Source organism: Dermacentor andersoni, unplaced genomic scaffold, assembly GCF_023375885.2.
Source record: "Dermacentor andersoni unplaced genomic scaffold, qqDerAnde1_hic_scaffold ctg00000434.1, whole genome shotgun sequence".
Classification (NCBI taxonomy): Eukaryota; Metazoa; Arthropoda; class Arachnida; order Ixodida; family Ixodidae; genus Dermacentor; species Dermacentor andersoni.
This window is the reverse complement of record NW_027315119.1, coordinates 5,001-17,500: the sequence shown is the minus strand read 5'-3', so window position 1 is coordinate 17,500 and position 12,500 is coordinate 5,001. Positions and strand designations below refer to the sequence as shown.

General features: G+C 56.2%; 3 non-coding genes across 3 annotated transcripts; 2 read left to right on the top strand and 1 right to left on the bottom strand.

The window, feature by feature from the left end:
• Positions 1–2,466: 2,466 nt before the first annotated feature.
• Positions 2,467–2,658, bottom strand: LOC140214533 (U2 spliceosomal RNA). The gene has a single exon (XR_011891470.1). It is a non-coding gene; the product is annotated as a U2 spliceosomal RNA (small nuclear RNA).
• Positions 2,659–8,071: 5,413 nt separating this feature from the next.
• LOC140214522 (small subunit ribosomal RNA) lies at positions 8,072–9,886 on the top strand. The gene has a single exon (XR_011891459.1). It is a non-coding gene; the product is annotated as a small subunit ribosomal RNA (ribosomal RNA).
• A 1,574-nt stretch (positions 9,887–11,460) lies between these two features.
• Positions 11,461–11,613, top strand: LOC140214519 (5.8S ribosomal RNA). Its single transcript, XR_011891456.1, has one exon. It is a non-coding gene; the product is annotated as a 5.8S ribosomal RNA (ribosomal RNA).
• Positions 11,614–12,500: the final 887 nt, after the last annotated feature.

The following is a 12,500-nucleotide window of genomic DNA, read 5'->3' as shown; positions in this document are numbered from 1 at the left end:
GGTTTCATGCGCGAGATCACGTAAAAGGCAGCCATTCTTCTTAGCATGGTTTCTCTCTTTTGCTCTCTCATTCGCGCACGGAAATTTCTTCGTACGGGAATTTTATGAAGCGAAGGCGGCTGCAGACCATTTTCTTTGTTTAGTTCATGTTCGTAGGCGCAAATTACAAACCTAACACTTGGAGCAACATTTCCACTACTCTAGAGGGGCATAAACTGTAGACAGTGCACGCTTTCTCATTTATCCAATCGCTCGCAAACACATTGCATTGCTAGTCTACAGTGGCAATACAAAGTGACGTTTCACCATGCACGTCGAAGTTCATTACCAGTACCGCGCCAGCATCGACCGGCCGGCGAAGCGACGAGCTCAGCAGCGCATGCGCAAGGCCCGACACCACCCCAACCGAGCTTCCCTGCTTATCGGAGAGAGCAAGTGCGCGTGAACACGGGCGCGTCTGAGTATCTGGATTTAAAAAAAAAAAGAAAAAGAAAGCGTTTCCGAGATATTGACAAAGACAAGTGGTCGCGGTCGCTCTGAATCTTATCGTATTATAGAAAACGTGGGATGGCGGCGCTTCCTCGAGGGTCAGAAAGTACAATCGTCGAACTAGGTGGCAAGTGGAGTACATCCTTTTTCTTGGAACGGTTTGCAATTGACTGCTTGAATGTGCCGACCACGCGTCGCGGGTCGCGTATAGAGCCAACCGTTGGCAAGCACGCGTCTAGCGTAGCAGCAGAACCGATCGCGGTTGCGATAACCCATCGTTGGCAGCGAAAAAGAAAAACACCCACACGCAGTTTGTAGCAATAACCGTACAAATCAATGTGGTTTTAAATATAGCTTCACTGGTCACCCAAGAAGGGCACCGAAACTTTCTCATGACGCACACCGCTGTAGTCCACAAAGAACAAAGCGCACAAAATAGATATGATACAGCCGCACCGCATTATTTCGTGTTTTCACCATTTCATTACTTTCGTGTGCATGCGCGCTAGGGCCACGCAGGCCAGGAGTAAAAGGCACGAAAAAAAAAAAAAAAATGGTACGCAATCCTAAGCTTTGACTTGACTGCTGTGGCACTCGCATTTGTGTTCTTTACCTTAGGCGAACGCAATGCGCAAACTGAACTGGAATTTCCAATAATGGAAATTCCTGTTTGGCTCATATTTGCGTTTTTCGCCCGAGCAAGCGCTTCACTGCACTACGCTTTGCCCCTTCAACGTGGCTACACTGCCCGGCAGGCGTGTTCTGCGTAGGGCCGAACCTGCAGGCAAAAAGCATGGGCGCCGCCATCTTGTTGAGAGCGGCGCCAGGGACACAATCGCGCCTAGCTCATTGAGTTTTCCCCCAAAACTGAAAAAAATTTGACTTCATTAAACGAGAAAGATGCCACGAGTGTCCCAACAAAAAGCTTTGAGGATTACCGAAGGGTAACTGAGGGCGACGCAACGGGCTCTGGAAAGAAGGATGATGGGTGTGGCGTCACGGGGGGATCGGAATAGAGCAGATTGGGGTGTGCGAGAACAAACGCTCGTTAATGACACCAAAGTTTAAACCAGGAAAAACAAATGGGCATGCGCAGGGCATGCAATCTGGGGGGAAGATAACCGGTGGCCATTAAGGGTTACAGACTGAATTCCGAGAGGAGGGAAGCGTAGCAGGGGGTGGCAGAAAGGTAGGAGGGCAGATTAGATTAGGGACTACATGGCGACAATCGGCACCTGACCGGGGTACTTGGAGGATCATGGGAGATGCCTTTGCCCTGCAGTGGGCGTAGCCAGGATGATGATGATGATGATGTTCATGATGAAAAGGTAGCAACAGGTCTTCGTAACATACAGGTTAGAAAGATGAGGCACCTTTTAACCCTTGAATATATTTCGCCACATTCGGGCATACGACAAGTTTGTTTTCGAGGCGCTCGGTCCCACTGCTGCGAAAATGTGTACACAAAGGCTGCACAGTAGTTGCCAGAAATCGGGCACTCTATTTTTCTTTCATAGGGAATCTTTCTTCCACTTGGGCAGCGGATTTCGGCGGCAGGGCGAGCTTGCGTGGGCGCGGTGGTTTACGGATCCAAGCGATAGTGAACTCCAAAATCCAGTGTTGGCTTTGAGTGGGATTCATATTGATTGCGAACCCCACGGCTAATCCTACCCCCCATCCCCCCAAGTGGCTCTTTACAGGAGACAATCATTCAGAGACATCGGACAAATAGGAATTCTGGTTCTTTCTTTTGCTTTCATTAATTTTTCTCGAAGCCCATAACTAGAAATTTGCTGGAGCGGCTGTCCCATTTGCGACGCAACAAGTGCGACGCTACACACAGATGGAGTGGCAGTTTAATTACTCTCGTGGTCCGCGAACCGGCATCGTTGCGTGTAGTATAGGAATGGTGCGTGTCAAGTCAGTGCTCGCGTTGAGCTTGTGCTCTTCATTTTGATTGAATGAAGTCTCACCTAAGTGAGCGGGGCCGATCCCGGAGGTAGTGCAATACCGGGCCGACCTGCGGCGGAGGTGAAGCAGGCTTCAAGCACTCCGCCAACTTCCAAAAATAGGTTTAATATCGTGGGTCCATATAGAACCCGTATCAGATATTAAGCTGATAAGAACAGATACTACACTTTGATCTTAGCCAAAAGGCCGAGAAGCGATGTCCTTCACTTCACTTCATTGTACTACTGCCTTGTGGGCGCCCTGCCGACATGGGTAACCTCAGCAACAGCGTGGGCAATATTATAAAATTCAGCCTGTGTACAGACTCAACGCTCCCTATCTCACGGATGAATTCGCAACGCCTCAGTCTTTCGCTGTTAACGAAACGCTGTCGCGTAGAAACGAGACCCGAGTGCAAGCTTGCTTGTAACGCGAAACCAACCAAGGCAACCTCGTAGAAAACTGAACAGGCGAGCGGAAAAAAAACGCGCCAGGGGAATGCTTACTTCCGTCTGAATGCGACCGCTCAAGGTGACCTTCCTTGAGGGCTTCGTTTCAAGCCCGTGTGCAATTGTAATATACTACGCGCATTTCCTTCATTTCTTTTTATTTACCGCAAGGCCCACTGAAAATTTTGATACGGCACAGGCCGGGACGGATCGCAACGTGTCGAATCGACCGGTAGAATTAGGTAGCATGCCCCATGTACGAAGACGAGCAACATAGAAGTGAATGACAAAATAAATATAGAAAACGCTGCACACTCCTTCCAACCGGAAACATAGAGGGGAGAAAGATCGCCATCTGAAACACAGGCATTGTAAAAAAAAGAAAAAAAAAAGTGCTACCTCATCATCTTTACCATTACCGTGTGTGTGTATGTATATATGCATGTGTGTGTGTGTGTGTTTGTGTATTTATATATATATATATATATATATATATATATATATATATATATATATATATATATATATATATATACGCACACATGCTAGCATAGCTTAAACGCAGCTGGAAAGCTCAGCCTTGCACAAGAACCACCCCCTGTCGCAAACCCCTTTGAAACATTCAAATGCCAAACACGAGTAGAGCGAGGTCGTTCGAACCTGGCGCCAAAACGCATTGGCGCCATCTGTGTACGGAACTAGGAAAACCTGCGGACTTTGCAATACAGAAAGAAAGGTAGATGGCGTGAGCTAACGCTCCATTGCATACTAAGAACGAGAGTTAGTGAATAATGGCAGAAACGTCTTGGGAAGAGAAAAAAAAAAAAAACACGCAAAAGTTGTTGGCTTGTGCAAGCACTCTATGTTACAGCGATTAAAGAGCATAGCATCTTCTACAACAGCAGCTACAAAAAGAAGAAGAACGTGAGAGAGGGAGAGAGACAGGCGTGTTTCTTTGGAATGCAGAGCATGCAGCACATACTATAAAGTGCCAAAGAGACGGGGAAAGCAGATGGCGCGAAGGTGTATGTCCTCAAAGCTTGAAAGCAATTTCTAAATTACATGTACCGAAGTCCACCTACTCTCATCAGGTTGCTCCCGCCTCCAGTTGCGTTTAAAGTGAAATTACAGTCGCCTCAAAGGCAGACAGAGAGAGAGTGAAAATAGGTACACTTGCTTCGCGCAGCTGCAGCCGTTCAAATTTTACAGCAAGAGCACTCCCGAAGCAACAAAGTCCGCTGCCGCCTGGGCGCAATGCGCTCGCTTCAGTAAATTGCCGTGCTGGCCTCGGCAACCAAGAGGTGTAGTGCGGCAGACTGCTGCATTGTAGCACACCGCAAACCGTGCAGACGTAAGCGATCGCCTCGACATCGCTGCGAGCGCTCGAAGAGACAAAGTCCGAAACCACGTGTGCCGGGGCGGTGCGAGCGCGACGCCTTTGACGCAACTTTTGCGTACAAGCCGCCGCACCGCCACGACGGAATCGCTGGCATCCCGCACGCAGCTGCATTGTGTCACGCCGGCAATCGTTGAAACACCACGCAGTCGTCGGCGTCGGCCCCGACATGGTTGCGAGCGCTGGAAGAGACAAAGTCCGAAACCGCGTGTGCCGGGGCGGCGCGAGCGCGACGCCTTTGACGCAACTTTTGCGTACAAGCCGCCGCACGGACACGACGGAGCCGGTGTCACCCTGCAGAGGGCTGCACTATAGCACGCCGGGAACCGGCAAAGAACCGCGCAGACGTCGTCGTTGGCCGCGGCGTTGCCGCGAGCACGCGAAGAGACAAAGTCCGAAAGGACGTCAGCCGGGGCGTCGAGCACGCCGCCCGCACTGTTCGCACGCGTGCTCGGAAATGGCGAAGGGGCCGCGCTAGCGTGCCTTGAATCGGTGAGCGGCGGTACCGCGGCGATCGCCAGAGCTCGAATCCGCCCTGCAAAAGCCAAATATTGGCGCTCGGCTCGGCGCAGTACGCCGCCGCGTCGCACGAGTACGGCCCCATGGAGGTCTGGGCACTTATCGCTGCTACTGTAAGGGGCCGTACGGCCCCGGCCGACATTGTACCGTAGTGCGATTTTCGGCTTGCGCGTGCTCGTGGCGTAGTCCGCGCACCGTTCCGACGTCGACAATCGTGCCCACGACTACGCGAGCGCTGGAAGAGACAAAGTCCGAAACCGCGTGTGCCGGGGCGGCGCGAGCGCGACGCCTTTGACGCAACTTTTGCGTACAAGCCGCCGCACGGACACGACGGAGCCGGTGTCGCCCTGCAGAGGGCTGCACTATAGCACGCCGGGAACCGGCAAAGAACCGCGCAGACGTCGTCGTTGGCCGCGGCGTTGCCGCGAGCACGCGAAGAGACAAAGTCCGAAACGACGTCAGCCGGGGCGTCGAGCACGCCGCCCGCACTGTTCGCACGCGTGCTCGGAAATGGCGAAGGGGCCGCGCTAGCGTGCCTTGAATCGGTGAGCGGCGGTACCGCGGCGATAGCCAGAGCTCGAATCCGCCCTGCAAAAGCCAAATATTGGCGCTCGGCTCGGCGCAGTACGCCGCCGCGTCGCACGAGTACGGCCCCATGGAGGTCTGGGCACTTATCGCTGCTACTGTAAGGGGCCGTACGGCCCCGGCCGACATTGTACCGTAGTGCGATTTTCGTCTTGCGCGTGCTCGTGGCGGTGTCCGCGCACCGTTCCGACGTCGACAATCGTGCCCACGACTACGCGAGCGCTGGAAGAGACAAAGTCCGAAACCGCGTGTGCCGGGGCGGCGCGAGCGCGACGCCTTTGACACAACTTTTGCGTACAAGCCGCCGCACGGACACGACGGAATCGCTGGCATCCCGCACGCAGCTGCATTGTGTCACGCCGGCAATCGTTGAAACACCACGCAGTCGTCGGCGTCGGCCCCGACATGGTTGCGAGCGCTGGAAGAGACAAAGTCCGAAACCGCGTGTGCCGGGGCGGCGCGAGCGCGACGCCTTTGACGCAACTTTTGCGTACAAGCCGCCGCACGGACACGACGGAGCCGGTGTCGCCCTGCAGAGGGCTGCACTATAGCACGCCGGGAACCGGCAAAGAACCGCGCAGACGTCGTCGTTGGCCGCGGCGTTGCCGCGAGCACGCGAAGAGACAAAGTCCGAAACGACGTCAGCCGGGGCGTCGAGCACGCCGCCCGCACTGTTCGCACGCGTGCTCGGAAATGGCGAAGGGGCCGCGCTAGCGTGCCTTGAATCGGTGAGCGGCGGTACCGCGGCGATCGCCAGAGCTCGAATCCGCCCTGCAAAAGCCAAATATTGGCGCTCGGCTCGGCGCAGTACGCCGCCGCGTCGCACGAGTACGGCCCCATGGAGGTCTGGGCACTTATCGCTGCTACTGTAAGGGGCCGTACGGCCCCGGCCGACATTGTACCGTAGTGCGATTTTCGTCTTGCGCGTGCTCGTGGCGGTGTCCGCGCACCGTTGCGACGTCGACAATCGTGCCCACGACTACGCGAGCGCTGGAAGAGACAAAGTCCGAAACCGCGTGTGCCGGGGCGGCGCGAGCGCGACGCCTTTGACGCAACTTTTGCGTACAAGCCGCCGCACGGCCACGACGGAGCCGGTGTCACCCTGCAGAGGGCTGCACTGTAGCACGCCGGGAACCGGCAAAGAACCGCGCAGACGTCGTCGTTGGCCGCGGCGTTGCCGCGAGCACGCGAAGAGACAAAGTCCGAAACGACGTCAGCCGGGGCGTCGAGCACGCCGCCCGCACTGTTCGCACGCGTGCTCGGAAATGGCGAAGGGGCCGCGCTAGCGTGCCTTGAATCGGTGAGCGGCGGTACCGCGGCGATCGCCAGAGCTCGAATCCGCCCTGCAAAAGCCAAATATTGGCGCTCGGCTCGGCGCAGTACGCCGCCGCGTCGCACGAGTACGGCCCCATGGAGGTCTGGGCACTTATCGCTGCTACTGTAAGGGGCCGTACGGCCCCGGCCGACATTGTACCGTAGTGCGATTTTCGTCTTGCGCGTGCTCGTGGCGGTGTCCGCGCACCGTTGCGACGTCGACAATCGTGCCCACGACTACGCGAGCGCTGGAAGAGACAAAGTCCGAAACCGCGTGTGCCGGGGCGGCGCGAGCGCGACGCCTTTGACGCAACTTTTGCGTACAAGCCGCCGCACGGCCACGACGGAGCCGGTGTCACCCTGCAGAGGGCTGCACTGTAGCACGCCGGGAACCGGCAAAGAACCGCGCAGACGTCGTCGTTGGCCGCGGCGTTGCCGCGAGCACGCGAAGAGACAAAGTCCGAAACGACGTCAGCCGGGGCGTCGAGCACGCCGCCCGCACTGTTCGCACTCGTGCTCGGAAATGGCGAAGGGGCCGTGCTAGCGTGCCTCGAATCGATCGGCCGGGGGCCCCGTAGGGCGACAGACAGGCAATTGTGCAGGAAACCGTACTGGCCATTGGCGAGAAATTGCCGTTCGCGCATTCGGTGGACGCGCTGCGCTTTCACGACTTCGGCATTGTGCTGCCGACGTAAGCTTTCAATCTTGCTCGCGGCGTTACGAGGCGGCACGATTTTCGCCAAACGCTCGTCGAAAGTGGCACGAGTACGGCCCCATGGAGGTCTGGGTACTTATCGCTGCTATTATATGGGGGTCCCAGAGAGCAGTCGCCCCCAAAGCGACCTGGGTGTTTGATATGCGGCGGGCTTCGTGCCCGTCAAGCGTGTCCCCGGTATCGCTCCCGTGGATCCCACAGCTGACGTCTGCAGCCTCATCCGCTTGATGCGTTAGGGGCTGGTTGTCGGACGACGCTTTTTCCACGATATCGAAGTGTGTTCCGCATCGTCCTCGGACGAATCAAATACGAAAGCGCCGAAGGCGCGGGCGTGACCCGTCGCCTAGCGGCTTTGCCGTCTCGGCTACGTTGCAAGTGTCGGTCGGTCCACCAGTGCTGCGGGCTCGAGAGAAACCGCAAGCCGCGATCGAGTCGACACAACCGGTCTATCGAGAATGTTGCGTGCTTCTTGCCGCGTGGCGATACCCGGCCCTGCGGGGAGGGCGCCGTTGCGAGCTCGAACGCCGTCGTCTCGGACTGTGCAAAGTGCTACCCTTTGCGAGAACGAAGCGTGTTGGGGCGCCTGAAGGTGGCCTCGGCATCGCAAAAACGGCGTCCGGCCTGCTTGAAAGGCTGGACGCGCAGTTGAACGATTACCTGGTTGATCCTGCCAGTAATCATATGCTTGTCTCAAAGATTAAGCCATGCATGTCTAAGTACATGCCGAAATAAGGCGAAACCGCGAATGGCTCATTAAATCAGTTATGGTTCCTTAGATCGTTTCTTCCTACTTGGATAACTGTGGCAATTCTAGAGCTAATACATGCAGTGAGCCTGAAGCCCTTTGGGCGACGGGTGCTTTTATTAGACCAAGATCGATCGGGTTTCGGCCCGTATTGTGTGGTGACTCTGGATAACTTTGTGCTGATCGCATGGCCACGAGCCGGCGACGTTTCTTTCAAGTGTCTGCCTTATCAACTTTCGATGGTAGGTTACTTGCTTACCATGGTTGTTACGGGTAACGGAGAATCAGGGTTCGATTCCGGAGAGGGAGCCTGAGAAACGGCTACCACATCCAAGGAAGGCAGCAGGCGCGCAAATTACCCACTCCCGGCACGGGGAGGTAGTGACGAAAAATAACAATACGGGACTCTTTTGAGGCCCCGTAATTGAAATGAGTACACTCTAAATCCTTTAACGAGGATCAATTGGAGGGCAAGTCTGGTGCCAGCAGCCGCGGTAATTCCAGCTCCAATAGCGTATACTAAAGCTGCTGCGGTTAAAAAGCTCGTAGTTGGATCTCAGTTCCAGACGAGTAGTGCATCTACCCGATGCGACGGCTCGGACTGAACATCATGCCGGTCCTTTCTTGGTGCACTTCATTGTGTGCCTCGAGAAGGCCGGTGCTTTTACTTTGAAAAAATTAGAGTGCTCAACGCAGGCGAGTCGCCTGAATAAACTTGCATGGAATAATAGAACAAGACCTCGTTTCTGTTCTGTTGGTTTTTGGAATACGAGGTAATGATTAAGAGGGACAGACGGGGGCATTCGTATTGCGGCGCTAGAGGTGAAATTCTTGGACCGTCGCAAGACGAACTACTGCGAAAGCATTTGCCAAGAATGTTTTCTTTGATCAAGAACGAAAGTCAGAGGTTCGAAGGCGATCAGATACCGCCCTAGTTCTGACCATAAACGATGCCAACCAGCGATCCGCCTGAGTTACTCAAATGACTCGGCGGGCAGCTTCCGGGAAACCAAAGTGTTTGGGTTCCGGGGGAAGTATGGTTGCAAAGCTGAAACTTAAAGGAATTGACGGAAGGGCACCACCAGGAGTGGAGCCTGCGGCTTAATTTGACTCAACACGGGAAAACTTACCCGGCCCGGACACTGGGAGGATTGACAGATTGAGAGCTCTTTCTTGATTCGGTGGATGGTGGTGCATGGCCGTTCTTAGTTGGTGGAGCGATTTGTCTGGTTAATTCCGATAACGAACGAGACTCTAGCCTATTAAATAGGTGCGGGGTTCCCAGCACCTTACAACCTTCTTAGAGGGACAAGCGGCTCCTAGCCGCACGAAACAGAGCAATAACAGGTCTGTGATGCCCTTAGATGTCCGGGGCCGCACGCGCGCTACACTGAAGGAAGCAGCGTGTCTTTATCCCTGTCTGAAAAGACTGGGTAACCCGTGGAACTTCTTTCGTGATTGGGATAGGGGCTTGCAATTGTTCCCCTTGAACGAGGAATTCCCAGTAAGCGCGAGTCATAAGCTCGCGTTGATTACGTCCCTGCCCTTTGTACACACCGCCCGTCGCTACTACCGATTGAATGATTTAGTGAGGTCTTCGGACCGATGTCCGGCGCGGCCTTTCGGTTGCGCCGGTCTGTTGGAAAGATGACCAAACTTGATCATTTAGAGGAAGTAAAAGTCGTAACAAGGTTTCCGTAGGTGAACCTGCGGAAGGATCATTACCGGATTGTGAAGGGTGGCGAGCGCCATTGTTTCTACCCCGTGTGGGTGAAGCAGCTCGCTGCGCCCGACGCTTTCCGCCGCTGGCCCCGCTTGGACGCGGGGACGGCTATACCCGAACATGCCGGGGACTGCCTGAATTTTGAGGGGCGCCCCGTGCCAAATTTGTTGCGCCCAGTGGACGCCGGCTGCAACCTTGGACGGTTGGCTTGGCCGCGCCCGCGGGTAGAAACGGCGTAACGCACACTGGGTGGGCTTTCTGTCCGCTTTGGCGCTCTTGCGCGGAATGGGAGTAAGACGACCCGACCTGCTGCTTTGCCCAGTACGAGGGGAACGGCGAAGCGTGCGGTCGGTCAAGGAACTGACGGTCGAGAGCTAATGCCGCTGCCGCTTAGTACACACACGGAACCGTGGTGCGAGCGCTCTCCCGTCCTCCGCGGCAAACGCTGCCGAGTCTGAAAAGTCTGGCGGCTGCCGGTCGCTTCCTGCGGCGAGTATGGAGTAACGACCCGACTTTGTTGCCGCCCAAGTACTAAAGGAACGGTGTGGCGCTCGGTCGGTCATGGAACTGTCGGTATGAGGGTGCGGCTGCCAAGTACGGAAGGAACCGTGGCCTAAAGTGCTCTCCCGTCCTCCGCGGCAAATGCCACCGAGTCCGAAAGGGCCGGAGGCTGCCGGTCGGCTCCTGCTCGTGACGCGCGAGGTGTCGAGATCGCGGTTTAATGCGACGACGTCTGCAGGCTATTCGCCCGCCGCCGAGGGAAAGGCGGCGTTGCTGCGAAGTACCGAAGGAAACGCGGCTTTGCTACGTCGGAAGCGTTCTGCGGTTAGCGGACTTGTGCGCTTTGGGAAGGCGCCGCACGTCGAAAGAGGAAGTACGGACAGACGAGGGACTGTAGTCCCGGATTCGAACGCACTTGCGGCCAGGCCCTTGCTGGCTTCGTCTTCCGCCTCAAGTAGACTTGTTGTGGCGCCGGCGCAGGGAGCCGTCCCTGGCACTGGCCGAGTGGTTTTGGAGAGCTGCGCGAGTACGCGCGCCGGGCTCTTGTCTTTCGTCTCAAGTAGGCTGTTGGATCAACAGCGGTTATGCTGCGGCGATCTGCCGATGCGAAAGTGTGTGTGTGTTTGAGGCCCTTCTATGAACCTACTGCTGACTGAAGCGAAGCACGTCGATGGGGGTGAAGCCCTGCCCGTGGCCGTGTAGCCGTTAAAGACTCCACAGCGGCTTAGCCCTAATCATGGCTCTGTCGCTCTTTGCAATTTTTAGTGGAGCGATGTGAACGTGCACACGAGACACACGGGTCCGGTGGTTGGATGGCAGGTAAAACCGGCTTCGAGTGCGCGCAAACGGCATAAGCTACCTCGAGGGCAAGCGAGGAAGGCGTGGGCGCAAAACACACGCGCGAGTAGCAGGAGTGGAGTGCCATTAGGCTTTCAGCTGCTGAGACGCGGCCGCCGAAAGAGCGAGACTGGAGGAGCGCACGCCGAAAGGCGCTCTTCGAAACCACACACAGGGAGACGCCACGTGCCTAAAACCCTGGTTGTACTGTACTGAATTGAACAAACTATTTTTCACGACTCTAAGCGGTGGATCACTCGGTTCTCGGGTCGATGAAGAACGCAGCCAGCTGCGAGACTTGGTGTGAATTGCAGGACACACTGAGCACTGATTCTTTGAACGCACATTGCGGCCTTGGGTCTTCCCTTGGCTTCGTCTGTCTGAGGGTCGGATCACATATCAAGAGAGACTTCGGCGCACAGGGAACGTGCGTCCGTCGACTCGTTTTGACCGCGTCGGCATCATGGACAGTACGTTGAGCGCTAAAGCCACGCGCCAGCGGCCTCACGAGAGGGAGACGGTGGCAAACCGTTGTGCCAATTCTTCGAAAAGACGGAAACGAGGCATTACTACTGCAGCGTGACGAGTGCGCGCCTCTAGCAAGACCGCCGCAGGATGGAGTCGGATACCTGCAGGGAAAGAGCGGTCCAAGCACGAGGCGCGAACGTCTGTTGCCATGTAGCGCGCACGTTTGCGAGAGAGTCGGAAGCGCACGCTTGCGTGCACGGAAAACGTGGGAATGAAACGCCGGCCGATTCCCGCGCCGTGCGCAAAGCCAGCGCGATCGCAATTTGCGCTGTTTGCCTTCGAAGTACGTCGAGCTCCAGAGCTGGTCGCTCGTTCACGTCACCGCAGTTGTGTGGGCGCCCTTCCGGGCTTCGTCGCAGGAATGGGAATCGGCAGATTCTTGCGAGGAGCGGGGAGGAGAAGGGTGGCCCCCGAAAGCGGTTCGACGCGACAGCGCAGTCTGCGAGCGAGAAGAGTCACGGCACGGCGGAGAATTGCCGCGAAACGGAAAATGTCTCCTTCGAGAGCGTGGGTGCCCCGTTGGCCGAGCTGAAGCGTTCCGTCGTAGTCCGCCGTCGGTCCAAGTGCTTCGCAGTCTCTGTCCCCTAAAGACTGGGCCACTCCAGTTGGGGCAGGGGCGACGCTACACGAGACGATGCCTCCCGCCAGGTTTTAGTCGCCCCTGCGGTGCCCGCTGAAGCGGCGCGCTGCTAAGGCGATCTTTGCCTCGGTGGTGTTTGGGCTTCAGACACGGTCGCTTACCACGCAAC